The sequence below is a fragment of the Manis javanica genome, chromosome 6, assembly GCF_040802235.1.
Source record: "Manis javanica isolate MJ-LG chromosome 6, MJ_LKY, whole genome shotgun sequence".
Taxonomy (NCBI): Eukaryota; Metazoa; Chordata; class Mammalia; order Pholidota; family Manidae; genus Manis; species Manis javanica.
The window spans coordinates 65,668,895-65,673,900 of record NC_133161.1 but is presented as its reverse complement, the minus strand read 5'-3'; the positions used below and the strand labels follow the sequence as shown (position 1 = coordinate 65,673,900).

Genomic DNA, 5,006 nt, shown 5'->3' with positions numbered 1-5,006 from the left:
CTGTATAAATAGAATTTACATTATAGTGATTAAAAGTCCCCTGTAAAATGGCATCACAAGACCATATTTGGGAGGAGAGGATCAGTAATAATCTGTTCCTTACTCACCACTTAGTGAGTAAGGGGAATACAGATGAAAGAAAAGAAATGGAGACAGAAAGGAAATAGAGTTTTCAAGAGGAAAAAAATTACAAAAGAAAAACCTGTTTCACAAAATGTAGTCTGTGGAAAATCTTTCAGCTGAATGTCAAGATTAAGAAAAATCAATAAAACCCTTTGAAACCAGAACTCTGTGGAAGGGTTTTTAGACTTGCTGGCAAAATACAAAGCTATGGCTTCAAGAATGGAGAATCTTTCTCCAGTAATCACAAAAGCAATTCTTCAGTATTCAGGAGGCTCTATGGCTCCAAAATACAAAAAGCACAAATTACTTATTGCATAGATAGGGACAGTCAAGATTCAAAGGGCCAGCATTTTCAAAAAGACTTTTACCAAGGCTGTAATTAGTTGTTCTGGCAAAAACTGCACACACGTCTAATTGCACACACAATTGGCTAATTGTATCTTCAAAATAAAGGGTAAAGGGTTAATTGTATCCACATCTGGCCACAAAGAAAGAGATTCTCCTTTGAAAATATGACATTACACTTAGATGAAAATTTGCATTAAACAACCATTCCTATTACTACCAATAATTATAATAATACCACATGCTTACAAATTAATACCTTTCATCATGATTCTGAAAACACTTTACAAACATTAATTAATCTCACAATACTCCTATGAGGTATGAAAGGCAATTATCCCAACCGTGTCAATGAGGAAATACAGGAAAGTTAGATAATTGTCAAAAAGTCACAGAGGGAATTACAGCCTCCAGCCCCTGGCTCTGAACACTGGCCCAGGTCACCAGGGAGGTTCAGGGGGGAGTCTGGTCTACATAATCATTAAAAAAATGAGCCTAAAATGAATGCAAAGCTAAGTAATCAAATTTCAGAATAGTGAAACTGGCTTGTGATTTAGATACAACTGACTTACTTTATTCAAAGAAAAATAGCATCAGGAGTGGAGCAGGAGTGTTAGAGACAACTGGGAGCAAAGGCAATTAAAATATGATACTTTTTCACATTCAGATTGGAAGAGCCTGAAAAACACCAAGTTCTGGTGGTGGCATAGGGACAAGAAGCCTTCCCACCCACACAAGGCTGTACAACTACTCCAGAGAGCAACCCGGCAATAATCTAGTACGTGTGAAGACAATTTTATTTACATACTCTAGAGCAGCTATCCTTAAAAGAAGTCCTAAAAACAACATCCCCCTTTTCACATATTTAAGATGTCATACAAATTTTCTATAACTTAAATAATTGCAAACAATGGAATTTCCCACATATTGACATTTAAACATAAAATGATTACATCATTCTTTAAATATAGCCAAAGAAATTGAAATCCCATAACAATTTGATACATGACATCATCTATTAAAAAAATACATGAACATGAATAAGCTCTTTAACAATCAGAAATTTTACATCATTCCTTTTTAACTCAGATTCCCATCCACTTCCCCCAAAGAATTTTATCATTGATCTTTAAAGTCTCTTATCACCATACCGTACTTATTGCCAAGACAAAGTATTGATATAAATTACTTTTTAAGGAACAAAATAGCAGCAGACTCAGAGACTCCAAGAAGGAACTAGTGGTTACCAAAGGGGAGGGGTGTGGGAGGGCAGGTCAGGAGGGAGGGAGAAGGGGATTGAGGGGTATTATGTTTAGTACACATGATGTGGGGGATCACGGGGAGAACAGTGTAGCACAGAGAAGGCCCATAGTGGATCTGTGGCATCTTACTACACTGATGGACAGTAACTGCATTGGGGTATGGGTGGGGACTTGATAATATGGATAAATGTAGTAACCACTACATTTAAATTGTTTTATCATGTGAAACTTTCATAAGACTGTATATCAATAATACCTTAATAAATAATTTTAAAAAGTAAATAAATTACTTTTTAAAATATATTGACTATGAGCATAAGGCTAAGTGTTAGAAAAATTCTTCTGAATTATTTTAATTAGCATTAACATAATCAGTCAAGACAATATAAACATGTTATACATTTTTATAATAAATTTGAAATGTAATGCCTTTAGAAGGGTATCTTCTAATGAGATGGAAGAGCTTGAGTTTTTATCCTTCAATTAGTTCATGTATGGTTGGATGGCTATTACTAGAATGAAGCTAATAATAAAATAAAGAGAAGGAATTGGACTACTAATAATAACAGGGTAGAAGGTGGACTTACAAAGGTGTATTAATGTTTTCTAAGTGCATTATATATTATAGAATATATACTGTTTCTTTCACATTTACCTAGATAGGTTAAATGAAATTTAAAAATAAATATAGATTTTTGATATTCAAAAACATTTGCCAAAGAATAAAAATGTTTCCGTTATGATTCTGAGTAAATGTTCAAGAAATTTAAAAAACACTAATTATGACCAATATATATTCCTTTATCTTGAAGATGTAGCTTTCATCTATTGGATGTAAAAATGAAATTTCACCACCAATCTACTTTCCATCTTAATAACTTTGCCTATTCTGAATCTTTCATATAAGCACAATCATATAATATGTGGTTGTCTTTAAATAAATTAATCTAATTTTTATTAATGATGCTAATAAATTATAAATAAAACATTATTGATTATTAGTAAATGAGCATTTATTAATAAGTAATGAGCTCAATGTGTACAGTTGTGATGATGTGTGAGTGATTGCTAACATTTATCTAACACCTCCATGGAATTCAAAATTTTTTAAATTTGCCCCTGTATGTTTCTTAGGATAGGGCTCAATTTTTGTCTTCACCATCCTCTGGGAAGAGTGTTTCTGGTTTTGCCCTAATGTGTGGTCTTTTATGACTGGTTTCTTTCACTGAGCATAATGTTTTCAAGGGTATCCATGTTGAAGCATGTATAAGTACTTTGTTCCTTTTTATTCCTTCAATTGTTGAATAATATTCCATTGTGTAGATATACCCATTTATCCATTCATCAGCTGATGGACATTTGGGTTGTTTCCACCTTTTGGCTAATGTGAATAATGCACCTATAAACGTTCATGTACAAGTATTTTTCTGAATGCCTGTTCTTAATTCTTTTAGGTATATGCCTAGGAATGGAATTGCTGGGTCTGATGATTACTGTTTAACTGAGAAAAACTGCCAGACTCTTTTCCAGAGTGGCTGTACCATTTTACATTCCTACTAGCACTGTGTGAGAATGGTTCCAGTCTCTCCACATTGTAGCCAGCAGTTGTTATTATCTGACTTTGTTGACTGTAGGCATCCTGATGGGTGTGAAGTATCTCACTGTTGGTATCTCATGGTTTTGATTTGCATTTTCTTCATGACTAATGATATCAAGCATCTTTTCATGTGTTTCTTAGCCATTTGTATATCTGCTTTGGAGAAATGTCTATTCAAGTCCTTTGCCTATTCTTTAAATGGGTTATTTGTCTTTATTGTTGAGTTGTAAGACATTTTTATATATTCTATATATAAGTCCCTTATCAGATAAATGGTTTACAAATATTTTCTTCCATTCTGCAGGTTGCCTTTTCACTTTCTTGATAGTGGCCTTTGAAGCATAGAAGTTTATAATTTTGATGGGGTCTAATCTATTTTTTTTTCTTCTGTTGCTTGTGCTTTGGTGTCGTATCTACTAATCCATTGCCAAATTTGAGGCCATGCAGGTTTACCACTATGTTTTCTTCTAAGAGTTTTTAGTGTATCTCTTATAGGACTTTGATCCCTTCTGAGTTCATTTTTATACATGGTATGATATATAAGGGCCCAATTTCCTTTTGTAAGTGACTGCCCAGTTGTCCCAGCACCATTTATTGAAAAGACTGTTTTTTCCCCATTGAACAGTCCTGGCACCCTTGTCAAAAATCAAATGACCATAGACACACAGGTTTATTTCTGGACTTTCAGTTCTTTTCCATTAATATATATGTCTGTTCTTTTGCCAGTACCACACTGTCCTAATTACTGTTGCTTTGTAGTAAATATTGAAATCACAAACTGTGAGTCCTCTGACATTTTTCTTCTGCTTCAAGGTTGTTTGGTAATTCTGGGTACCTGGTAATTCCAAATAAATTTTAGGATCAGCCTGCCAACTTTTACAAAGAAATCAACTGGGATTCTTATATGAATAGCTTTGATTTTGTAGATAAATTTGAAGAGTATTGCCATATTAATAATACTGTCTTGATTCATGAACATGGAATTTCTTTCCATTTATTTAGATTTTCTTTCATTTCAACATGATTTTCAGTGTATAAATTCTACACTTCTTTTGTTAAATTCCTAAATATTTTATTTTTTGATGCTATTATAAATGGAATTATTTTCTTAATTTCACTTTTAGATTGTTTATTTCAAGTTTATAGAGATAAACTGAGTTTTATATATTCACCATGTATCTCACAGCCTTGCTGAACTTACTAATTTTAATAGTATGTTAGTGGATTTCTTAGATTTTTTCTATAGACAAAATTATGTCATCTGTGCATATAGTTTTACTTCTCCTTTTCCAATCTGGCTATCTATCATTATTTATTATTTACTTTTAAATTTATTAGTAATTGGTGGATTTGTTGCCTAATGGGTATCTAATAACATGCTGAGTAGAAGTGGGAAGAGTTGACATCCTTGTCTTGTTCCTAGTCTTAGGAAAACATTTCAATTTAATTTCACCATTAAGTATGATGTTAGCTTGGGTTTGCTGTAAATGTCTTTTATCAGGTTAGGAAGTGCCCTTTAATTCCTATTTTATTGAGTGTTTTTATCTTGAAAAGGTATTGGATTTTTCGGATTTTTTTTCTTGTGCCTATTGAGATAATCATATGGTTTTATTTTTATTCTACTGGTGTGGTATATTACATTAACTGATTTTCCTTAAACTTGTAAACCATAGGGGATA

General features: G+C 32.8%; 1 protein-coding gene and 1 long non-coding RNA gene across 6 annotated transcripts in view; one reads left to right on the top strand and one right to left on the bottom strand.

Annotated features, from left to right (window-relative positions):
* LOC118972658 (uncharacterized) overlaps positions 1–5,006 on the bottom strand; it is a 134,162-nt gene that overhangs the window by 28,114 nt on the left and 101,042 nt on the right. The window lies entirely within an intron of this gene.
* Positions 1–5,006, top strand: part of UMAD1 (UBAP1-MVB12-associated (UMA) domain containing 1) — a 257,771-nt gene that overhangs the window by 197,410 nt on the left and 55,355 nt on the right. The gene's annotated exons all lie outside the window — the stretch shown is intronic.